The sequence below is a fragment of the Ambystoma mexicanum genome, chromosome 1p (genome assembly GCF_040938575.1).
Source record: "Ambystoma mexicanum isolate Mex_15411 chromosome 1p, UKY_AmexF1_1, whole genome shotgun sequence".
Lineage (NCBI taxonomy): Eukaryota > Metazoa > Chordata > Amphibia > Caudata > Ambystomatidae > Ambystoma > Ambystoma mexicanum.
The window spans coordinates 152,163,493-152,189,918 of NC_090921.1; the positions used below are offsets into that span (position 1 = coordinate 152,163,493).

The window sequence follows — 26,426 nt, forward strand, 5'->3', positions numbered from 1 at the left end:
GAAGATTGTGGGCCTCAATACACAAAAATGCCGGTAATTCCAGCGCCGGCATTTGAACTCGACCGGCACACTTCAGGTTTGCCGGTGGGGGTCACGGCTCTCCCGGCAGGCCTGGCATGCTGGGTGTTCAGGCCCCTGCTGGCAAACACATGCCTGAATCACCGGCACCGTTACTAACATTGCAGTGATTCAGGATATCCCGTCCCATTGAGTCCTATGGAACCCCATGGGAATGTGAACCTACTGTCACTCCCCCGTCCATAATATCCCAGTAATAACGGGATATCGGACGGCGGGGACAGTAAGGCAGGGTTACCGGTATCCTGACAGAATTACCAGCGGGATACCGGTAGCCCTGTAATGACCCACAATGTGAGCGCAAAAAATATATATAAAGTGATGCAGGGACTCTCCGAGTATTAGGCTCCTCAGAAAATTGCATAGTGTGCTAGGACAGTGATTGGTTGGAAAATGGATCACACCGGCCAATGTTAGCCCGCCGTCTGTGGTGAGTCCAGCTTATGCAAGTCGGGTAGGTGCGCATGGAGCTGTATGTCATTGAGATGTGGAGGATACGCATAGAGGTGTTTCTCTTAGCCAATCTTCCGAGTAGAGACTGCAACCTTTCAACTTCAGAATTCTGGCTCTGATGGAGGGATGCAACCGGGTCCTGAAGATTCCCGTATTACTTGACACATGTGGCACAAAGCGGCCTTTACAGCTCATGCCCAGGTTACCCGCAGATAGCTTCTTAAGCTACAAGCTCAGTTGAACAGCAGCGGAACCTACAATGAGTAGGAGAGGAATCGGCTCCAGTGAGGTGTCTGAGGAACCACGCACAAGCTACACCCAAGTATGGGCCAGGTAATGCAGAAAGCCATATACGCAGGCCTGGAGCCTATTAGCAAACAACTGAGTATAGTGGAGGACTGATTAGCCTTCTCTCAAGGCATCCAAGAATTGAAGGGCAAGGCTATTATCATATGTACATTTACATGGGTTATGTTCTATGATTTTCCACGTGGTATGTATTCTTATAGTTTTTTGTCCTTCTATCCATAAAGAGGTATCTTGTGTCATGTGTATTGCATGCTACATAGTGGAGGCCCACCCGTGCAATTGAAAACACAGAGAAAGCAGACTTTAAAATAAAGGGGCACTTGCTGCAAATTGCCAAAGTTAATGCATATGTCTTATAAAACGTAGAGAAGGGGGCTTTAGTCACTGAGGGCCTCATTACACGGAAGGCGGTAAGGGTTAGCCCTTACCGCCTTACTACGAGGTCCCTTTGCGCGACCCGACCTTAACGGCTTGTGTAGACCAGCCGTTAAAGTAGGGACCCGCAAAGGGACCTGGTGCTAATTACGGCACCGCAATTTGCGGTACCGTAATTAGCGCCTTCCCCATTCCAATTATGCCCTATGGGGCAAAAATGGGAATGGGGAAGGGCCATGGCGACATGGGGACTTACCGCCCCGCCAACCTCGGAATGGGGTGGTAATTCCCCATTCCTCCATGGCGGAATCGGTAAATTACTGGCATGAACCATGGTGCTAATAGCACCATGGTTTAGCACCTACCGTGTAATGAGGCCCTGAGTCTCTTAAGATGGACTAAGGGACGGTACCACTACAAATACTTTTAGTTCAAATTTTTCTGGGCTAAAGTGTCGAGACAAGCCTTTCAGCATCAAACCAACAGGCTGGGCGCTCGCTGGTCTGGGGAGTTCAAATGATGTACTGTTTGGCAGTGGCTATGGCTTGTAGGTCAAAGATGCTGGGGATGGTGGCAGGTCGCTCTGGCTTGGTGGTGCTGGAGGACTCAGTTGCCTCTGCTTCGGTAGCTTGAAGCCCCCTACAGTGTTGAATGGACTCAATTGGCTCAACAAGTTGTAGGGGTACTGCAGTTGTCACAACTTGGAGCTCAAAGAAGCGGCTAACCAGGCAAATGGTGTCTATTTGGGTGCATTAAAAGCCTTGCCAGGACTTGAATTCTGAGTCGGTGGAGTTTCATTGACTGCATCGAGTGAAATTTGGAGCTGCAGAGGTAGTTGAGCATTGAGGTCAAAGATGACTCTGGCCATTCCCTTGCAGCATCTTGGAAGGTGTTGAAGGTGTCCAAACTGACGTCAAAGCAGTTTTGAGATGCAGGCAGTGCCAGGGGTTGCTACCTCAGATCTCCAGTTGCTGTGAGGCCCAGTACAGGGTCTCAGGGCCAAAATGAGTCCTTTCTGCTGTCCTTCATAACCAGAGCATTCTGTAGAAAGCACTTCCACTGTTCTATCATCATAAGTGAGCAGGGGGCTGGGTACCAGTGTCTCAGTTGCAGTAGGCCTTGTCCAGTCAGCTGTCCAGTCAGCTGATCATCCACTTTAGACCCTTGCGATGGTTAGCCTTCCTGACAAAGCACGTTGGAGTAGACTGTACTCCCAATCATGTTCCAGTCAATCCCTCTTCAAGTAGGGTCCAAAGATTCATCAAATAAGTTGAGAGTTTCCATCCCTTATGTAGGCAAAGTACTACAGTGGACTGGTCCAGAGCAGGCCTGGTATTAAGTATCCAATTCAGGCTGCTGTAACAAGCGTCCTCTACCTTCTAATGTCATACCCAGAGTGTTTTGCAGGAAGTAGGGAGGGTGAACAGGAAGTCAGGAGCACTAGCAAAATGTAAAATAGGGTGACCCCTCTGTGACTGAAACTCTCTTCATAGCTTTTCTAATTATTCCCCCTTCCTCTGTCTGCCTACGTTGAAAGGACTCCAGTTATCAGCACCCCTGTGTGAAGTGGCCATTGTAATGGCAGGACTATCTTAGAAGCACCAGTTCCCTGGGACCTACCAGAGAGTGTTCCTATTCCATGGTGGAAAGCAACAACTCTTCTCAGGCAGATCAAAGAGAGGAATTCCCGGGTGAGTCACACATGGTTGCTTTGGGGGAGCCTAAACAAACTGGATACACACCAGGCCTTTCCATGAATTGGTCACTGTGACAAAATGACTTCTGCTCTGCAGAAGTACATGGATGCGTATTGGCTAAACCACCTACTCAGCCCTACACTTCTACAAACTTCTACAAACTAACACTGATCCCAAATCTTGAAAGATAAACAGGCACTAAGAGGTATTGTAGGATAATAACAAAAGGCAGAGTGAGAGGTTCTACAATAGTGCCTTTCCCTGCTTCACTAATAGAATATGTATTCCATTGCTATGAATAGGGTGCACCTGTGGGATGCAGATAGTCACCTATGCAACTAAAACCATTGTAGGAACTGTACTGGTCCTGCGTACATTGCACTCAGAGACTGGCTTTTAATCAGTGTAAAGTGAAAGCAGGAGATCCAGAAAGCACCAGTTGAAAATGGAGCTACATCTCTAAAATGACAAAGCAGCCCGTGTGAGTCAGAAATATGATCAAGCTAGTAAGAGGGCACAGCAGGTGCTCTAGAGACATCATTATAAAATGAAATGAATCAAGTGATAGGATCTTGACAAGTATTCTGAATGGCCCGCTGATGCAGTTCACCCACTATACATTAAGGCAAGCCAAAAGGGACGATCACTGTATCCAATGTTTTCTCTAATGTAACATTTTATTCATTGCTCCAGCCACTGTTGGATCATTGTACAAAGTTATAATAATAGGTGGATTTGAAGTTAAATCTTACAATGAAAATGAAGGCAAAATCAATGTTTTATGTTATTTTCTTGTTTTGTTTTATTAATAGTCATAACTTTATGAATACATATGATACACATTTGAAGAGAGGGTCCCTGGAAGGCCACTCTTGACCCCTATAAACATGACAGCCCGAATAGTCAGAGATGCAAGATGCCAGTCACTGTATGGAAATCCCCCAGGAGGGCCAGTGACAACTACTTATGGGAACAGATATTCTCTCAGACAACCATTCAAACCCTATTCTACTAACGTCATCATGGGTACAGGGGCCCCAACACGGATCATGGATCCAGATGCCTCAATGGACATGATCGACTAATGACACATATCCTGCGGTGCTGACGTCATTAGAGACACCACAGCATAATAACGTTAGCCATGAAGTACACTCGCATCAATGCACATAGTTAAAAGGACACACACGAAGAACATGCTTACACAGTTCTGTAGATAGAGGACATATACATACTGTCAAAAGCTTTTATTATTTTCTTGCATTAGCAAAACGCGGAAACGCAGAAACGGAAGGCAACAAGAGATACAGAGCATGCTTGCAGACAGTTAGTGCAACTAACCATATAGAACTATAGGATTGTATAAGGGACCTGGATGTGCCAAGATACTTCTAACCTATATGAAGAATAGCACAGTATAAACATATAGAAATCATAGCACAACTATAGTAGAATTACATGAAGCCACAGGCCTCAGAACGAGATACGAAGCAAAGCAGAATTAGGCTGCATGGAGCACCAGACCAGGGCTCGCAGCCAAGGTCAGAGATGAGCAGAACATTCCTAAGCTGCAGAGACAGGGAGCCTCCTGCAAAACAACAGAATAAATCCTCAGTAATTGCAGACCAGAACAGCTCAATTTTGCATCGTTTCCCACGTGGTGCAGCCAAGCCGGACAATGGTCATTTATTTGTGGTGAGAAGAGGAGCAGTTCCCAGTGAAACAGACACAAAGCGATACATGTGTTGTTCTACAATGTTGAAACCCTGCAGGCACTCTCAAAGGCAAAGTGATAATACTGATGGCAGCAATGGGGACACATAGGCCCTCATTACAAGTTTGCCGGTCTGGAATTAACGGTGCCGGTACAACTGTACCGGCACTGTTTTCCGGACTGGCAAACTACGAGATCTGCGGGCGGGTGCCGTACAGCCAGCCAGGTCTGACCTGGCGGGCAGAACGGCACCGTCCGCAGATGGATACGGAAACACTGGCACCCTTACGACATGGTGTTGGTGTTTCCACGACCCCGGGCTTAACAGAATTTCTGGTGCCGGATTTACCGGACCACCAGGGTTGTAATGCCCTGGTAAATCCAGCAAGTCCAGCGCTGGTAATTCACTATGGGTCTGGCAGCAGCCTGCTGCTTTTACTGGCACGGCTACCGCCGGACTCATAATGAGGGCAAAGGTCTTTCTCATCACCTTGAGAAGGTGCACTGAGAACAGAGCTGGGTCCCAGGCCTGAGGAGATCAGCTCCAGCCAATCAGGGAACACAAATCCAGGGGTGCATGGCAGAGGACAAGTGCCAACGAAAAATTACCCATACTTCTCCCTCCTCTATTATGGCGAAAGTTCAAAATGCCCCATACTTCTTCCTCCACTATAAAGGGGAAAGTACAAAAGGCCCCATACTTCTCCCTTCGCTATAAAGGGGAAAGTAAAAACTGCCCATTATTATTCCCACCGCTATAAAGGTGAAAGTACACAATGCCCCATACTTTTCCCTCCACTATAAAGCCAAAAGTAAAAAATGCCCCATACTTCTCCCTCCACTATAAAGGTGAAAGTACAAAAGGCCCCATACTTCTACCTTCGCTATAAGGCAAAAGTACAAAATGCCCCATACTTCTTTGTCTGCTATACGGTGAAAGTAAAAAATGCCCCACACTTATCCCTCCGCTATAAAGATGAAAGTACAAAATGACCCATACTTCTCCCTCTGCTATAAATGCAAAAGTGTATAATTCCCCATACTTCTCCCTCTGCTATAAAGGTGACAGTAAAAAATGCCCTATACTTCACCCTCTGCTATTAAGGCGAATGTAAACAATACCCCATACTTCCCCTCTGCTATAAAGGCAAAAGTACAAACTGCCCCATAGGCCTCCCTCCGCTATAAAGGCGAAAGTACAAAATGCCCCATAATTCTCCCTCTGCAAAAAAAGGTGAACGTACAAAAGGCGAATAGAAGAAGAGGAGTGTAGGGGTGCACTGGCTTGTCTGGTCTCAAATTGAGAGACTTGTATATCTCTGTAAATATTTCGGATACTAACATTGAATTAAACGTATGCATTGTACAAAATCCACTTCAGGTGCAGACGGGCTATAGTCCCAAGGCCACTTGGGACAACGAGTAAAACAGAAACAGAACTATGTATCACTACACAGTAGGCCCAAATGCACTCTTAGGGGGGACAATAGTCCCAATATAGTTTGATAGAAATGAGAATAAGTTGCCTCACTATCAGTGAGGAAGATACTTAACATTAGTAACAATGTAGTTTCAATTCGAAACAAGATTAAACTTCAATACACGTTTATCTATAGCTATTCAATAACAAATCACTGTCAGCATTGCAGTGTTGATAACACAATGTACTGTCGATCACACCAGGTTTTGAATGTCCATACCCCCAATTGATCCATCCCATTGGAGTCAAGGGCAATAGGGTATTCATACATTATCAACCATGTACAATGTTATCACAAAATGTCCTTATTCGTGTACAATGTTATCACAAATGTCCTCCTTCGTGATAGGACATAATCTGAAACAACTATTTCATCAAGGTATGTACAGATTCAAGTGTGTCTAGGTATTCACCCATCAACTTTCCACATCATGTCATACAGTCCTTGTAGCTCCTAGCTCCAAAAAAGCTCAATAGCGGTGTTTTCTTTCAGCAACGCATTCCAGATCATAGATTCATCCTCAGGGTGTGAGCTACATGTTCCTGGTCATCATCAATTTCATTCGAGTGGCCCTACAGGGTTATCCAGAATAAAAGTGTTGCATTGGTTGGAGTTATTGGTATCGGGACTCCCTCTCTCCTGCGCACCTCCTCTTTGCTTGTTTCTGAATCTGCCAGCAGCCTAGATCCTGGTTTGTCAGGGAACCAACTCCGAGGTTCCCGATTACTTTGAAGATTTATGGGGATGACAAATCCGTGGATCAGTTGGGCGCTGCTTGGATATGTTAGTCCAACGCGCTTCCCGAGAACCCTCACATATGACCACACGCCGGACCTGGCAAACAAAATAGTTACCCAGCCCCTATGGTGCCCTTACCCGGGAGGACCAGCCTACAGCTCCTCGGAGCCCACCCCCTAACTCAATTGGCCTTGAAAAAGACTTAGGTTGAAACGCGCGCCGGCTGTGTAGCGATTTACCATGTCACAAATTGTCATTCATTGCCACAATGATGTTTTCTTTGGTGCTAACTAACCAAGAAATAAATAACTTATATAATGACAAACACTTGACTGGACCATAAATGTAATCAATTCGCACAAAGGCGACCATTGGACTAACATATCCAACCAGCGCGCAACTGATCCACGGATTTGTCATCCCCACAAATTATCCAGAATAAACACTCAGTCTCGGAATCAGTAAGGTCCTAATCTAGAAAAAAGAAAGGTAACACTAACATCTACAATTCTTTACACAGACCCAACTTCAAAACCTGTAAGGGTAAACAAATATAGTAAAGCCGGGACGGCGCTAAGGTACTACCTGACATTTGCTCAAAGCCAAGGGCAGAGAGAGACTCACCCAATCTTCAGAGAGAGTCAAGAGGGGATGGTGGCCACAGTGGAGGTGCGGTCTCAAGGTACTCTATAACAAAAGAGAGAGGCGCGTGGGTCAGGCGGAGGTTAATAAATGTTAACTATCTCAGAGGTGAAGTGAACTAGGTACCCCTGGCTACAGCTCCGGCCGAGCAGGGGTTCATAGGTATATCTGCGTTACAAAAAGCGTGCTGCTACACATGTAAATACAGTAAAAGTTACCATAGTTTCTTAATCTGGGCGTAATCTCCAAAATTAAGCCAAACCTGGCGAAAGGCTGGATGGAACAATGCATATACGATTTAAAGTGCTGGTCCAGGCGAAAGTAAAAAAAGTATTGGCTCTAATCAATGATGGTGCCCAGAAAAACATGCTTGTCCAAACAAGCGAAGGTATGTGCTGTTGTAACCCTTCACATGGGTGGAAAATATAGCGTCTGAAGGGGATTAGGTTGTGCACAAAGATTTGTGTGTTATTCTAGCGTGAGTCCACCCTTTGCAGACTCACTACAGCAATCATTCTAGGCTACTAGCTACTGTATGGCGAAATGGCTTTTCTGCCCTAATAATGTGCAGAGAGATTCAATTCGGCTACTGTTTTTACTGCATGCAATATTCGTGCAGAGCATAGCGCTTACTCTGTAATGACCCTTATAAGTGTCAATGTTTGGGTCATTACCATTATACGGTCCTATTTGCTTCGCAAAGTCACGCTTGCTAATCTGGGCCAACATTTTATTTCAAGGTAACACAAACGGAATCACAAAATAAACCCGGCTTCCATCTCAAACTCCACCAAGAATGCTTGTTAGACACATCAATAGTGGCTTAATCTACTGTGGAAATGCACAAGAGTCACATGGTATCAGTCTCCTCACCGTGCAGAACTTTCTGTAGATTGCTTATCAAATTACTGCTGCAAAATGCATGGGGTAGGTTTGGGTGAGGTGACAAGAGTTGAGAAATGGTGGCGGGTGAGTGGCGGTGTAGCCGAGATGTGGGCTGGGGTACCCCTGCATTGTGCTGCAATAAAATCATTGAAAAATTGCTGCAAAAAAATCTGTGGCAAAATATTGTGCGGTAAAAACACATTCAACCATTGTATACATCATGCATAAAAACAAGTTAATGCTGTGTGAAAGTGACTAACAACAGGTGACCTTGTCACACATTTTCTTGTATAGTGTTTTTAAGTATTGGACGTACTATAATGAACATAGAGGATATTTTATCGAGATATTGACATATCTGTTGTGAGATGATAAGTCATCTCCATCTTTTTTTAGACTTACATATTTATTTATTTTTCATGCATATAGTTTTATTTATTTTTGTATTCACATATGTATAGTATTTACAACTGTGCCAGCATCAACCACCCTCCCACAACCCACCTCTTTTTGAATTGTGGATCACAGAACTAATACAAATCGAGAAACCTGCTCCTGATGTATTTCTATCTCGGATCTAGTGATGGGTTTTTTCAGCAGTGGGAGGACCCATAATTCTTTGAGTTCTAAGATTCGTGGCAAATGAGGCATTGATGATAAAGGGGACTAGGGCTGTTGAGCAATATTTTATGATTGTTGCTGGGCATGTCTCCTTTGCATTTGGTTGGCTTCAGGTTTTTGAGCATGTTGGCTGTTTCTAGCTCTGTGACTTCTCTAAAGCAGAAGGTGGGTGTAGTGTGAGAAGTGATGGTGGGGGGATGGTTGATAGGACTAGCTGTGGTTCGTTTAGTTTATTGCGCATAGTGTTCTGTGTGTTCGTGCACAATGTTTCGTCTTTGTTGATTGGTGGGGGTTGTGACGCAGGGTTCGCAAGTTCTCTTAGTATTCTGACCAGTTCTTGCAAATTAGAATTCGCCTTGGCTAGTCTGGCATTGTAGATTGCTGCTTTAGCTGCCATGATGGCTTGCTTACATTCTTTTGCAATCTTGTTCAAGGTCAGTTTGGGGTGTTCAGCAAGTTTGTTTTCCAGATAGCTTCTGATTGTCTTTTCTGAGAACAAAGTACTTTGAGCTGGGAGGTGAACCAGGGGTTGTGGTGGTCAGTGGGCTTTGTTTTTCTGGGAAGGAGTGGGCCTACTGAGTCTATGGCTTTGGTTACGGTGATTGTGTAGATCTCAGTTACATTTTTAGGGTTGTTTGAGGCTAGATTTTCGAGAGCTAGGGGCGCGAGTTAGGGGGAGATAGATTCTTTGGAGATTTTCTTTGAGCTTCGGGACCATATTTTCAAATTTTTTCCTTTTCTGCTGTCGATTATATATCACTCGTTCCATATCTACCAGTTTAAGCATTTCATCAAACCATGCATTCTCAGTTGGGGAAATTTTTGATTTCCAGTGCCTTAGGATCAGTCATCTCCATATTTACGGTTCACATCACGTTCCATGCTGAAACTTGTAGTTCACAGCTAAGTACTGTATGGAAACAGACATGCCAACATGACCATGTCGCTTGGGAGGGGCTCCCCCAGTCCTGTTTTGTTACTTTGCCTTCTGGGACTTGCAGACATGAATTTCTTATGATAAAAACAGTCCCAGAATGCATTACTTTAATTCATAAGTAAAAGGCCAGGACTTGCAGAAACACAAAGGCCCTCATTACGACCCTGGCGGAAATCGAAAAACGATGGCGGAAATGCAATACCGCCATCGAATAGCGCTCGGTGCGACTATGACCCGTCACCGCAAAGTACGAAGCCATTAGCGACACCGTAGTGAACGCCAACGCTAACTGCACCAAGCACGCGCGCGCGCGCCATGCCAAACCGCAAACACCACCATGGTGCAACGGTACGCCAATTCCGACCCTAGCGGACATGTACCTAACGCCATCAGGCATGGCGGAATGTACCATTCCGCCATGGCGAGAAGTACGGCATCGCGAATCAACCGTAAACGGCCCCACTGAGTGCCTGTACACCGCTCCCTGCCCACAAAGTACAACTCCCGGTAGGTGCAATGAAGTCACAATGCAACCATTGAAATGTACAAAGCACCCATGCATGCCAACGAACAAAAGCAACACAAGAGGGGCCAATGGGAGCTGCAGGTCACAGATGGCACGAATACAGAAGCCATCCCAATGGACATGACCACAGTCCCCCACCAAGAAACGCACGCAAACACAGGCACCTGTGCCCAGCAATATTCCGAAAATCACATCATTCCACCAGTCCACCTGGCTGACCGGCATCTGTTACACAAAACCCAATCCCCCGCCCCTGAGCATGACAACATTCAAACTGTCATATAGGCAGCCCCCATCCCTGACCTCACGGGCTCAGTAGGCAAACGCGCCCAGTACAGTACCACGCAACTAAACCCCGAAGCTGGAACCCAATGCAGATCTCCTCACAATACATCGCCCCCCAAATAGGCATATGCCACATCACTTGCAAAGAAAAACGCTACACGGGCCAAATCAGAATAGCAATTTATGCACATCAAAGACACCAAGCCCATACAGCCATCAGGCCATGAACTCCAAAACACTAATCACCATTGTGGGCTGCATCCGCAAGAAATGACCAGCCACTACTTGTGTGTCGCCCTGTACCCCCATGGTACACAGAGCCACATTCACGTACGAAAAGGCAACATGGAAGCGCACAGAACCGCAGGGCTGTCCCAATGGGGAGGCACTAGTCCAGCTGAAAGGCCGAAAGCGCCGCCCTTCGAATTCCTCATTTGCAACACCACGTCGGAAAGGCAACAGTGGCCGTTTGAAATCACTAATTATTCCATCGAGTGCGGCTGTGTGTGAAAATGGCAACTGCCTTCACCCACGAATGGGACGCCCCGCCCGTCGTTGCAACTCGGTACAGTGATGCATGAGGGCCCACCGTTACTCGAGTACTACGTTCCACTGACCCTTCACAAGTCTGTTCGCGACTGCACAGATAGAATGGGAAACAATGGGACCATAGCCGAATGAACATAACAACCAATCCAACACGGCCATCGGGTACAAATACATGATAGCAATAGCAAGATACCATTCCCCGAATTGCAGCGTTGTGCGCGTGACGTGCTCGGCCAAAGGGGAGGGCAGTTTGCACAGGTGGAATGAATCACCACAGGTGGAGGCCATACAGCCTGAAAACACATAAATTGCACAGCCAGTCTCCTCCCACAACCACACCGAAATGCTACCGGCAGGACTCGCGATGTTGGCCCTGGGGGACCTGATAGCACTGCAAGTGCTCCAACTCCAAGAGGAAGACGAACACCAACTACAACCGGCCGCACGGAGGAGACGCAGGAGGAGGAGGAGGGCAAGGCAGGGCCAGCAAGGCCCACCAGCACAGCCACTACCACCACGCAGGCAGCCCGCAATACCACGCCTCCGAGCACATCCGTTCAACCTCACTGATGAGCAGATCCACACCCTCTACCGTTTGGACCGGGACACCATAGCCGCCATTGTGGACATGACACAGGCTGACCTTGTCAGCATGATAGATAGCCCAACCGCCATCCCACCCCTACTGAAGGTGGTGTCTGTACTCCACTTCCTGGCCACAGGCACCTACCAGCACACAGTCGGACAGTTGCATGGCATTTCTCAGCCACTGTTCTCACGGACACTATTGCAAGTGCTCGATGCCCTCCTGCAGCACGCAGACGACTACATCTCCCTACCACGCTCGGAGCAGGAAATTACAAACACGAAAGTGGGATTCCATGCACTTGCCGGCATACCGGGTTGCATTGGTGCCATCGACTGCACCCATGTGGAATTGGTCGTCCCACATGCCATGGAGGCCCAGTACCGCAACCGAAAACAATTCCATTCCCTGAATGTACAAATGGTGTGTGACTCCAACAGGATCATTACACATTGTTGCGCCCGATTCCCTGGATCAACCCATGATTCTATGGTCTTGAGGAACTCTACATTACCACGCTACATGGAGCGACACGCAGGGAACAGATCCTGGCTACTCGGTGAGTCTCATTACATGCATGATGATGTGGGGTATGTGAATTGGCAATGACCTGGCAGGAAGGTGGGGGGGGGGTGTGCGTACGTATCAATGGCATTCCACATCATACGTTTCTCGTCCACATACAGGTGATGCTGGATATCCACTGAAGAGATGGCTCCTCACACCAGTCCGGAACCCACGGGACCAGCATGAGGAGGACTACAACCATGCCCACTCACGTACCCGTGTAGTCATAGAACAGGCATTCGGCCTACTGAAGGGCCGTTTCCGCTGCCTCAGCAGGTCTGGCGGGGCACTCCTGTACCGCCATGAGAAGGTTGCAAAGATGGTGATGGCATGTGTCATGCTCCACAACATGTGCGTACGTAGAAATGTGCCCATGCCCCCTGACGCAGAACTGCAAGCACCTGAAGATGGTCATGATGAGGGTGGGGATGTGGCAGCACCTCATGGAGTCTGCGAGGCACCGGAGGCCCGTGACATTCGTCAGCATCTCATTGATGTATGCTTCTAGCACTCACGCCTGGTGGCTGATACATGGACACGGGACTCGTGGCACTGCGTGTGTCTGGGACATGCACAATATGGACTGTACGCCTATGATGGCCTAGTACACAAAGATCAATGTCCACACATCTCATTGGTTGATCGTGCACTTTTTATGGCATATGTGATGTCATGTTGAACACCCTATCGACCCGCCACCCAAGTGAGCCCAACACACCCCCTCCACCCCCCTACCTCCCCCCCGAACACCAGTGTCCAAAGATGCTCATTGTCAGTGGGCTGTCGCTATTGCAAGCCCCCTCTGCGGGTATCAGGGGCACCCCTGCCTGTGGAGCGCAGGTTCCTTCCAGATCTACGTTGGGGGCTGCCCTGGACGGAGCTTGCAACGGATGATGTGTCTGCCTGCTCACGTCCATGCATGTCCCTAAGGGTTTGCGAGAGCTCAGTGAGCACACGGCGCACTGCGGCAAGTTCGGCACATACGTCCTTGGCCGTCGCATGCAGTTCCCCCCTGAGGCTCTCGGTGCTTCTCTCCATTTGGACTCTCAGGCTCTCGGTGCTTCTCTCCATTTGGACTCTCAGGCTCTCGGTGCTACTCTCGATTTGTGCCCTAAGTGTCTCAGTTGATGTTTCTATGTCTGCCTTAGTGCCCCCACATTCATCAGCATGGTCCTTGAGGAGCGTGGCCAGTTGCTGCTGTTGTTCGATCAACTGGTCGAGGGACTGTTGCCTCTGCTGGGCCAAGGCCATTTGCGGGGGTGTCACAGAGGGGCTGTTGTCCTCATGTTGCATTGCCACAGGGCTTGTGGGGGATGGCCAGTCGTCGTCTTGTGGGTGCCCCTGCGTGGTATCCTCATGTTGTACGGGATGGGACAGACAGGGGGATTGGGACAGGTCATGGATGGATCTGACTTCGGCATCCCCGTTTTCTGTGTCGGAGCATGCTGCCATCAATGGGGTGTCACCTATGGTGCTGCTGCCACCGGAGGCAGTGCCTTCTGTGGCATCCATTGGGGGGACCTGTGGTGGTGGTGTTGTGGGCATGCTGGCTGCTGGGGTGCCTGTTGATGTTCCCTCCTCTGTGCTGCCACCTGATTTGTGCTGCTGCCGTGTCTTGATGCGTGCAGCTGAGGTGGAGGGTCTCTGGCCGTTGGTCTTGGCCCTCTTTGCAGGTGTGCTGGTAGGGGTGTCCTGTAGCTCGTCGTTTGGATCGGACCCTGTGGTGGAGTAGAGGAGGGCGAGGGTTATTGGTGGGTCTGTGGGAATTGGAATGGCATTGTATCACATGCATTGGGGTGGTACCTGAGGGTGATTTGGGCCGGGCCCTTGGAGGTGCTTTGATTTGTGTGTGGAGTGAGGGTGCAGTTGTTTGCTAGCCTGCAGTTAGGGTGTGCCTGCTGCACGTGTAGTGCGTGTATTAGGAGTTTTTAATTATTTATGTATTTATTGTGGGTTTTAACGTGCGCTATCAGGCCGATGTGTGTGGACGTTCTCCTGGACATGTGTTTCTGTTGCACTATGTGGACGCATGGTACTTCACATGGATGGACTGTGTGGATTTGGCATTGTTTTTTCTGGCCCACCTACCTGTATCTTCGGATGTCTGCACTCCTTTCTCCATCCCTCCGACTCCCTCTATGCTCTCCATTCCGATGGTGGAGGCACAGATTTCTTCCCAGGGGGTCAACTTGATGGGTGATTCAGGACCTCCCCCGGTGGCTGTGGCAATGTTGCGGTTGGCAGAGAGTATGCTGCGGACGCGTATCCGCAGGTCGTCCCATCGCTTGCGGCATTGCTGTGGGGTGCGGGGTGCGGTCCCCACCGCACTTACCCGCTGTGCCACCAGAGCCCATATGGCCTTCTTGTTTGCAAGTGCCGTCCTGGTCATTTGCGTGCAGAAGACGACGGCAGCATTCTCCTGGAGGGTCTCTGTTAGCACGGTGAGTTCCTCACGGGAGAAGTGGACCTGCCGCTTGCGGTCGCACGCTTTCTTCGCTGCTTTTCCCATTATTCTTGGTTTCGCTAGGGTGGTTGACGGGTTGGGGTGTGTTTCAGGGTAGTGATTTTAGTGGTTGTGTGGTTTTAGTGTATTTATAGGTGTACGCCGGGATGTTTCCCGTTCCGGGCCCATGTTTTAACTTCCGTTTCCGTATATTTCCGGGCACCGTACTTTCCGGTAGGCGCACACTGCGGTGACCGCTAAGAGGGGTGGCGGTATTGCACCTGGGGCGCCGTACGGCGGCGGTGTGGGCCGTTTTGGGGTCATTTCCGCCATCGCGGACTTTGCACTTCCGCCATGCCGTGGTGCTCGTGCCCGATGGGTCGGAATGGGCCGCACTTTGCTCCTTCGTGCAATGGCGGAAACGCTATTTACGCTGTGGCGCTCCGGTCAGTCGCTTTCCGCCAGGGTCGTAATGAGGGCCAAAGTCACTTGGCACCTCTGTATTTGAATATTTTTGAAGTGAGCTTAGGTGTAAAATTTGCCTTTAGTTTGTCTTCGTTACTCATTTCAGAATTTCCTTCCTCAACAGCTGCTTTGCATGCAGATTGCTAATGTGCATCACAAGTGTCACATTTACCCCTGGCAGTGCCGCATGAACACTATGGGGCCGATTCTGCTAATGTGCATCACAAGTGTCACATTTACCCCTGGCAGTGCCGCATGAACACTATGAGGCCGATTCTGCTAATGTGCATCACAAGTGTCACATTTACCCCTGGCAGTGCCGCATGAACACTATGGGGCCGATTCATGGAATTCCACACACAAATCTTGCAAGGGCAGTGCACCGGGAAGAGAAGGACACAGTGCAAGCCTGCGCACATAAAGTAAAATGCGCGCAACGCGTATTCATGGAATTGTTCGTGCAAACTAACTGTATTCGTAAGTCACAGCTGGAACGCCCCAAGCCCACATGCAAAGCACAATACTGCCAGATTAACTACCTTTGCGTGCTCCAGCGGGTGCAAATACACACACCCTTCAAACAGTGCGTGGGGTCCCCCGTATGCAGGCTTGAGACTCGGAAAGCCCGCGCAGGGTCCCCCGTAACTGTATCCGGAACGCCGTATCGAAATTCGTAACTCACCAATAACTCGGGAAATGTAAGTGCGCACCCACGTAAAATGTTCCTGCACCCCTACGCTACATCGGAACCCTGATTGAGTACACGCACCCCGAAATCTGACATGCGATTCCATCTGCGTGCTGAAAATCCTACGTGAAAGCGTGCTTACGCCAGCCTTCGGGTGGCAGATTCTAGGAAGAACTTGCTTTGGCATTTCACAGCTGAGACGTTGCGCAATTGATTCCATGAATATGTCTCTTACCATGCAATAGTGGGCGTGCCGAGGGACTGCCTGCAGGCCTTCCCTCTGAATGCCCTTTTATTCGCAGGTTAGACCCCCTTCCCAGCCCTCTGCGAAGGCCACGCCCACCCTCTGCTCGAAGTCTCGCGCAAGTCCCTCGACGGCTCGCACAGGCATGCCAGGCCTGCACGAAATCCATGCACATCCGGGAAATGTATCCGCACAATTGATGCCCAGAATCGGCAACAGAGTTGCATGTACAGATTGGGTGCAGATTGGCCGCAGGTAGCCTATTTTCTGCATAATAAATTCCATGAATCAGCCCCAATATGCACTAGATGTTCCCACCTATCCTGCAAGGCCTCCTCATCGTGTCAACCTCAGCATCAGTGACCGGGCACCGGATTGGCTGTCCTCTTTCCTCACTAACCACCCTTCCCAGTTACAATTGTGTCCTTTCCCCTCCACCACCTCATTCTCTACCTGTGGCATCCCCCAGGGCTCTATTTTATCGCCATTTCTCTCCAATATCTATCTTGCACCTCTTGCTCACCTGATTTCTTACTTCACTCTTCATGTCCAGTGTTATGCTGTTGAAAATCAACTTTCCTTCAAACTTCCCTCTACTACCTCGTCTTCTTCCCCTCGGATCCCTGACTGTCTGTCCACCATTCAGGCATGGGGGCAGCTAATGATCTTTGCCCTAATGCCAGTAAGACAGAGATCCTTCTGCTCGGGACACCTGCACCCTCTTTTTCTACTACCCTATGGCGACCCTCTTTGGGACCGCTTCCTCCACTATCCTGCAAGGCCAAAAACATCAGGGTCATCTTCGACTCCACTCTCTCCTTCATCCTTCACATCACGGATCTTACTAAGAAGTCTCACTCCCCGCTCCACCTCCTCAGAGGCATTCTTCCTTTCCTCACCTTCCCCCAGAAGCTCGATGTCTCCAGAGCTCTGGTCATCTCTAGGATGGACAACTGCAACAGTCTCATCCTCAATCTCCCTCTTTCCTCCCTACGCGCTCGCCAGCTAATCCAGAATAGGTTTGCAAGACTTATCCTTGGCCTCAAGCCCAGGGACTGTATCTCTCCAGCCCTAAAATCTCTCCATTGGCTGCCGGTGGCTTCAAGGATCAAATCCAAGACTCTCTGCATCATCCACAAGGCCTTCTGGGGCCTGGGACCCTGCTCTCTCCAACTTGCCCTCTCTGAATATTCCCCTGCTAGAGCCCTATGCTCCTCCAACTCCAACTCTTTAACTGGCAAACGCTTCTCCAAGGACAGAGTGGGTGGCAGGTCTCTCTCCTCGACTGGTGCCGCCCTTTGGACAAGCCTCCCTGCCCCCCACAGACTTCAGCCGGACCTCCTCAAGTCCCGTAAATTGCTCAGAACTCTGCTGTTCTCTACCTCTTTTCTTCTTTCCCTTCCCTGCTAATCACCCCACTGCAGCTGTGACTGGTAACCTGATCCTCATGCATCATACAGGATTCTAGTTCATCTTCGCAGTCGATACCAGCACCGTTGCCCACTTCACTGCCCTGGCAGGCCCCTGCCTGGTTGCTCTGCATCCCACCCTTAGGTGTCGCCTGCACTAGCTCTTTGCCAAGGCTCTCCCCATTGGCTCCCCTTAGCACTTCCCTCCCGGGCCCTCCACCAGAACTTGCCCACTCCTCTGCTCGCCCCCTTCTCCCTCCCTATCTCCTGTACTTCTACGCACTGCACTTGCACACCCAAATGCTACAAGGCCTAGTAGGACCATGACTGTATTGTACAAAGCTCTAGTAGCAGCTGTGGGGTGCGCAGAATAAGATATTTAGCAATTGCCAAAAACTAAATGGTTCATCAAGTATTCGGTCATAGCCAAATATGAAGCCGGACAGTCGTTTCCCATGTTTCATTAGTTTGTCTTTATTTTAATCAACATTTCATCCTTATTTGATGCACGCATTCTGGAAAAACACAGATTAACTAATAAGCAGTGATCGTGTAAGCAGAAGGATGCTGCATATGAAAAACAAGTTGCAAGGTAGCTGATGTAGAAAGTGAGTTTCAAGCCTTCAATCCAGCTCCTGCCGTTTCCACCTCTCCTGTACCCTCCCTGTATGGCTTTGGCTTCTCACTTCATCTCTAAAACCCAGGACATCCGGTCCTCGCTCTCCTCTTCCTCTCCCTCTACTTCTCCTGGCCCCCCTTGGCCGCTTCCCCCTCTCCTCCGCCTTTATCCTCTTTCTCTCTGACAACACCCCGACAATGTTTCTAGACAAGTCCGATTTATGAAAGTGTCATCCAAACAGGTGCTCCACTGCTCCTCCAGAACCATCAAGGACCACATTGACACCCTCGCTCCAGCCTTGGCCGATTTCTGCAATCACTCTTTCGCCACTGGGTCCTTCCCCAATCTCCTCAAGCACTCCCTTGTGCATCCCCTCCTTAAAAAGCCTTTGGCTGGCCCTACCTGTCCTGAAAACTATCGCCTGATCTCTAAAACTCCTTTACAGGGAAAACTCTTGGAAAAGCTGGCCATCATCCAGCTTACTCTCCACACTGAATCTGTTGATTGGCTCCATGACCATCAGTCTGGCTTCACTGCAGCCAGGGGCACGGAAACTGCTCTCCTGAACACCCGTGAAAAATGTGCTCTCTAATCTTGATTCCAGCCTTCCTTCTGTCCTCATCCTCCTTGACCTTTCATCTGCTTTTGACACAGTCAATCACACCATCCTGATCAATCGACTCCACAGCACCTGGGCATCACGGATCAGGCCCTGGACCTCCTTCCTCCTAGAATGACTCTCTCAGGTCCAACTTGGTTCCTTTCTCTCCACCACCTCTCTCTACATGTGGTATTCCCCAGGGCTTGATCCTCTCATCCCGGCTTTTCAATGTCTACCTGGCCCTTTTGGCCCACCTGATCTCTACCTTCTCTAACTTTCAGTGTTATGCGGATGACAATCAGCTCTCTTTCAGGCTCCCCTCAGCCTACTCTCCTCTCTCGCTCATTCCTGAATGTCTAGCCGTGATTCAGGATTGGTACGCCTCCAACAATCTCTGCCTTAATGTCAGTAAGACAGAGATCCTTCTCAATGGGTCCATGCTCCCATTTTCTCCTTCTCAGTCTGACCACCCTCCTTGGGGTGCCTATCATTGAGGCAAAAAACCTTGGTGTCATCTTCTCCTCACAACACGGACCTTGCCAAGAAGGCCCATTACCAGCTGCACCTCCTTGAAGGTATTTTCCCTTTTCTTACTTTCCCTCTGAAGCTCACTGTCTCCAGAGCCCTAGTCATCTCTAGGCTGGACCACTGCAAAAAAGCCTCTTTCTCAATATGCCTTCCTCTACTCTCCGCCTTCTGCAACTAATCCAGAACAGGACTGCAAGACTTATCCTTGGCCTCAAGCCCAGGGACCCTATCTCTCCAGCCCTGAAATTTCTCCACTAGCTCCCGTGGCTGAAAGGATCAAGTTCAAGACCCTCCGCATCGTACAAAAGGCTTTCTGGGGCAGGGGCCTGCACTGCATCCAACTCTCTCTTCCAAAATACTGTCCTTCTCAAGTACTTTGCTCAGCTACCTCCAACTCTCTGAGGGTCTGATGCTTCTCCAGGCAGAGAGTGGGGGGTAGATCTCTCTCATCTGCAGGTACCGCCCTCTTGAATGGCCTCCCTGTCCCTCTCAAACTTGAGCTGGACCACCTGAAGCTTTCCCTCTCTCTCTCCTGCTGATTTACCAGCTTGCTGCACTGCCTGGTTTCTTGGCTACCCACAGATTCTCACTGGGTACCAGGCTCCTCCATGATCAGTCTCCCCTGCACTGCCTCAGGGCCTATCCCATACTTAGTGGTTGTAACTGTAACTTCTACAACCCCCTGCTTCCATACACTTACCCAGAGTTGCACTGCCCTGGCTGCACACAATCAGAGCGTTGCTGCCCTGATTGCACTTCCCCTTCCCTCTGCCTGGCACTTCCCCCTCTTCCTTCCCCCTGCACTTTTGTACAAGCACGTTACACATGGCATGTCATATCATATACTCTTTTATGTCTGGTCATGCAGGACACAAGTTGAGGTTACACGTTAGGTGTGTGGATGCCATCCCCCTACTAGTTCTAAAGTGGAGACTCCCTCCCTATACGCCAAACATGGGGGAATACTCTCCCATAGATTCAGATGGGGTTAGAGCGGGGATAATCACACAATGAGCGATCTGACCTATGACCGAATCTGCCCAAACCCAGCAAGCTCTGAGAAGGCACTTGCCTGTTTAGCATTCACTCAATTCCATCAAATCTCAATCCACATCCACGTACCCCACCTCCTTTCCACCACACTAGAGTATGCACAGCTCTTTACCATTTTCTGGGCCTCTCGTTCTTCAACACTCCAACCCTCAACACCAGCAGATATAGTGCTCTCAGCATCACTCGGTCCTCTCTCACACATTTCCTGTTGAGGCAGAAGGGCCTATAATGTCATTCAATAGATTTCCCAATAAGCACGCTCCCCCAAGATGCTAACATGGGCTGAGAAATGGCAGCCGCATCTTGCACAGGCTGGCATGAAACTGAATCGTCCCAAGTCTAATTGACCTGGAAGAGGCAGCATGCCTGTTGGGAAGTTTTCTGATTTCCAAACAGTCGCCGCTCCTACCAATCGCACCAATGGAACCCAGCTCCTTGTCTAGGTCCAATATAGAGCCCTCACACCCATCTCAGAAATGGAGAGATCGCCCAACATGCAGTCCCTCTGAGATGCCTCTTAGGCAGGGACATGTCACTCTGCCTTGAATAGCGCTCTCTGCCTCAGTCCTACTGGTCCCCAATACCTGTTATGATTTCAGGTTCCTCCACATGGATTGCCCATGCGAGCAAACAATACACATCCTCCACTCTCCACTCTCCACCAAAGCCTCTCAATGGATACAGTCCTTCCTCTTCAGGAGAACTATGAGGGTATTTGCCCCAACAGCAGTGCCTGAGCCTGCCCCAGTCTCGTGTGGAGTTCCACAAGGCTCTTGTGTTTCTCCTACACTTTATACAAATTTTACTAAGCCACTTTTTGACCATTTGGACGACTTGGGTGTCATCTACACTAACTACGCAGATGACACCCAAGTCCTCATTCCCATCACAGGATTGTATGACACAGACTCTAAACTACTCAATTACATTTACCAAACTATCCAGGCATGGATAGCCATCCATGCCCTATGTCTTAACAACGATAAAACGGAGTTACTCCTTGTCGGATCACAAAACCGACTGAACAAAGTAGACGACCAATTTAAATCCTTCAACATTGAAAACATCACAATGAAATTATCCATAGAAGTGAAAACGTTAGGCATCTACATTGACTCTGCCCTCACGCTAACAAGACAAGTGAACGCAAAGGCCTCAGTGGCGGCCTACACATCAAAATTCATCAATGTCTGCAGACCGTTCCTCTCAACAGACAGTTGCATCACCCTAGCCAGAGCACTTATACTATCTAGACCAGACTATTGTAATGCTGTGTATGTCGGTACAAACATTCATAACCTGAAAAAACTCCAGATGTTGCAAAATTATGCCTTAAGAGCGGCCCTTCTTCGGGTAGATGGAATGCTCACTGGCTCCCAGTGCAGGACAGAATCTCTTTCGAAACCCTATCACTAACACACAAGTGCCTCTCGAAATCAGTCCCCAAATATCTAACGGGCAAATTCACAAAATACCTAACCAACAGACCGTCTTGGTCCACACATGCACACCTTCGAACGATACTCAGATACAAAGTTAAAAAAGCAGGGGGTAATAGCTTCCCGGTGCTAGATGCTAAACTTTGGAACTCCCTGCCTTTGGCATTAAGAGCTGAACTGTGCTACTGGAACTTCAGAAAAAAGTTGAAAACCTGGCTCTTCGCACATGAGCGGTAATGTACTATTGCCTCTGCAATCTTGCAGCTCCTTTTAGGTTTACTGTATACCAACTACTATGCATCTTTATCATAAGACAACTTCACATGTTTGCTTGTTATCTAAATGTATCTGTACTGTAATGTAATAGCTGAATATCTATTTTTCAGCCGGAATTCGTCTGAACGCTTAGTCAAAGCCAATGTTCGGTACAGCCCTTGCATAAAAATGTGATGTCATCTTTGATGTCATGGGTGTTAGTCTTAGCAGTGCACGGTGGTGGCGTGAGTTATGGTTGCTTAGCTTACCATAACTGGCAAATTTCTGGGGGGTTTCAGTTTTACTTGTACCCATAACGTCCCTTTAACAATGTTTTTTCATTGAATTTCACAAGTTTTTATTAGTGCAACTTAACCATAACATCGCTCTAACAAAGTTTTTCACTGAGTTTCATGGGTTTTTACCAGTGCACCCTAATTTGCTACAACTCCCTAATATCATACTTACCCCTACTATAGCAGCATTTTCAGCCAAAGTAGAAAATTGAAACTTAAAACTGCCATTGCCCATCTCCTAGCAAATTTTGTAACACTTCTATAAAACCTTTGTAACTTTGTAAAATGTTTTTGTGTGCGCTGACGTTCATGAGGTCTGACGTCATCGCAGACTTTTCAGACAGTGTCACATGAACATGTGCGTGCGTGCGTGCGGCATAATGATGTGTTCGCAAACGCGTCTACACTTCGTGAACAGGTCTGTGCTTCGCAAACCATTCGAAGTTGCATTTTCAGCTGAGCTAGAAAGTTTGAAGCTGAAAATTTACCCTTACGCAGCTCCTACACCTATTCTTATTCATCATCCATTAACCATCTTGAACACAGCACATGCCTAGATGAATATTAGCAACACTGATATTTATCTTCAAAAATGGCATCAACTATTTCCATTGAACCGTCACCAGCTGTAGGACCCACATACCAAAGAAAGCGCAGTATTTCCGAAGACAATGAATAGGACCAGGAAGATGAGGTAGAAGAGGTACCTCTACCACCCAGAGAGAATCATGGGCATGGCAGTTCTCTACCACTGTTGGAGGTGTACCAAAGGCTAATGCTACAAAAGTGAAATGCACTGTGTACTCAGTCGCGGACAACTTGGCAAGTACTCCTATGAGACCACCATCATGCACCGCCACACCAAATCTAACCACTGGGATGCTCTGAGAAAGGCTGTTCCTTTCTCAGGTAGTAGTAGGCTGTCTAGCTCTACCTCATATTCCTCAGCAAATACTGCAGCCACAGAGGCTACTTCTGTGGGGCACGAAACTCCACCAGCTGCCTTGCAAGCCATAAAAGATGCTGTTGACCCATATCTATCGAAGACAAAAGTACTCTGTATATACTGCAACACACCACTCTGCACGGGGGAGCAGTTTTAAAGTGCTTTCGAGGCTGCAATCAAGGAGCATGAGAAACACTGCCCCACCTTAGACTTAATGCACGCCCAACATCTTCCCCTGTTCACCTGCCCTTCCATAGCTGTGCTTGCTGCCCCTGCCCTTACTTCCCGCCCCACATTACTTACTGGCATCTCCAGCAAAACAAAAAAAAAAAAAGGAAAGAAAAAAACCCCAAAACAAAACGTTCCTTTGGGAACCACCTTTGCCATTTAAAAATGTGCGTATAGACTGCATCTACTTAACATGTTTCAGTAAAGTAGTTAGACTCAATAAGATTCTCCAACATTCCCATTAGCATTTTCTACTATGCTAATGGGAACAATGGACAATTGTATAGTAGAGAAAAAGAAAAAAGCACAGAAACGTTTCTGTCCAAATACTTTTCTCTAGTATACAGTAGGGACCATAATCCATGGTCCTTCATGACTATCCATAGTCTCTGCAGTCCCCTCTCTAGGCCAACCATCATTAAAAGACCCGGGTGGCATGTGCACACCATCGCACAAGACAGCCCGTTTACCCTTTTTACTCTGATGTTTGTAGCACTCCCTCATTGCCTGCTTCAAAACAGTCCCGCATATATCTACCAATCCGTTTATAAAAACCCTACATCCCTGTCAACATATTAAACTTCCACACACCAACTGCCACTTAAAGGTGTACTACAAATCTTTTTCATGTGCATTTCACTTGCTTATCCAAAGGAAGTGTACACACTGTTGCTATAAATGCACATGTGCATTGTGCAGTAAAAGAACTGCATCAATGGAAAGAGGGGTACGGATTACCAAGTGCCGATAGGAGCCCCGAAGGCAAGTGCCAAGACATGCCAAACTGGGTGGCCTGGGCCCGAGGTGTCCCAAGGGTGTGGTACACAGCCGCCAGGCGGTAGACCCACAAGGGCAGTGCTAGAGGGAAAGGACGTGGGTGTACTGGTGCCGACTAGATATAAGGCCTGGAACCTGTGAGGTTCATGAGGGATCAAGCCACCAGTCTCAGTGGCAGTGGTATGAGTTAGCAGGGAAGGGACTAAGTAAAACAGGAACACAGAAGATGAGTTTTCAGAAGTTACCAGAACTTAAGGAAGTCCAGCTCAAGTATAACAGGAGCAAGAAGGCTGTTCGAAAGACAGGCACAGGCCGAAGACAGAGACATGCATCCCGCTCTCTGTTTTTACAAAGCGGTTGACAAGCAGAGTATTGGATTTATAACAGCGGAGGGCTCCAGCAGGGCAGTATTTAGGGAAACAAAGTTGGACATATTGTACTCCTTGCAGGAGCCAATATGCAGATTTTAGGGCTGCAGCGATACGATCCCTAGGCTTGAGGCCAAGGATAAGTCTTGCAGCCCTATTCTAGATTAGCAATAGGGGGCATCGACAACAAAGGGGGATGTTAAGGAAGAGCCTGTTACAGTAGTCCAGCATACACAGGACCACGGCTCTATAGACGTTGACTGTCTGGGCGAACGTGAGGAACGGTACAATGCCTGTAAGGAGGTCAAGCTGAAAGCATGGGCTTTCTTTACAAGCTCCAAAATGTAAGGAGAGAGAGGACGTACAGATAACCCCAAGGTTTTTGTCTTCAGCGGATGGTGAGAGTAGAGGGTCCAAAGACAGCGGCCAGAGGGTAGGAGAAAAACAGGGCACAGGTGTCACAGTAAGAAGGATCTCTGTCTCACTAGCATTGAGACACCGAATGTTAGCCGCACACAATTCCTCGATAGTGGTCAGACAATATAGAGATATACAATGAGGACAACAAATTTGTTCAGGGAAGTTTAAGGAAACCTATCTGTCATTAACATAACACTGGACAGCAGGTGGGCCAGAGGGACGAAATAGATATGAAAGATACCCAATTATAGGATAAAACCAGAGGGTACTCTGCAGGTACACAATGAGGTGGTGGAGTGCAAACAGATCAGTTGCAGCTGGGAAGGGCAGTTAGTGAGGAAAACCAATCAGTCAGTCCCGCTCCCGCTCCATGATGCTAATGGTATCATCCAACTGTTTTATTGAGGATACAATTGTTGACTGTGTGAAAGGTGGAGGAGACATCCAGAAGCACTGTCCTCTATTGTACTACAATCAGTGCTCCAAGTGAGCGGGAGCATTTGGGGGCGATGTTCCTCTACTTTTTTTAATTAAGTTGTACTGTTCCTATACTTTTATTTTAACAAGAAACCGGTACAGAATGTCTTTGTTTTGAAATGAAAGTGTAGGAAGACGTTGAAACGCACACAGAACGTTCCCTTAAACAGCAGGTGCATGTGTTTGGGTGTTTGTATTGTGTGTGGGAGGGGGAGTGGTGATGGGGTTTGTCGGGAGCGGGTGCAGGCCAGCAGGAAACATGGTTCCACTACTTCTTTTCGTACACTTCGACCACTGACTACAATCATAATTACCATATACACTTTAATTATATCATTCCACCATATTACACATACTGTATACTCCCACTACATTACCTATAATTACTATACACATTACTATTGTGGTAGGTGTAGCCAGTGGGCAGATTCTTGGGTGCATGTTACTCATCAAACATAGTAAATAAAACAGTCTATTTATTTCTGCCCTTGTCAAAACATTTGTAGCTAATAGAAATCGAGGCTACATTGTTTGCTCCATTCCCAATAATCTAAACAGTAAAATCGGTGCTATACTCACCTGCTCCACTTGTTTGCACCAGTGCAAAGCTTTGATCTTCTAGCCCCTGTTGTTTCAGCGTTTAGAAGCAGGAGGAATCAGGAATGACGCACTTCACATAGAAATGTGATATAATATCAGGCATTCCGGATGGATAGTGGAACATCTA

General features: G+C 48.1%; 1 protein-coding gene across 4 annotated transcripts in view; it reads right to left on the bottom strand.

Moving 5' to 3' along the window:
- The window catches only part of LOC138567400 (monocarboxylate transporter 13-like), a 391,669-nt gene that overhangs the window by 235,019 nt on the left and 130,224 nt on the right, over positions 1-26,426 (bottom strand). Inside the window, exon 2 of one of the 4 annotated variants that reach the window (XM_069645584.1) lies at positions 7,470-7,532. The exons of the other annotated variants lie outside the window; for them this stretch is intronic. The gene's annotated coding sequence lies outside the window, so the exon portion shown is untranslated. The remainder of the gene's footprint in view (positions 1-7,469; positions 7,533-26,426) is intronic. 4 annotated transcript variants of the gene reach the window in all.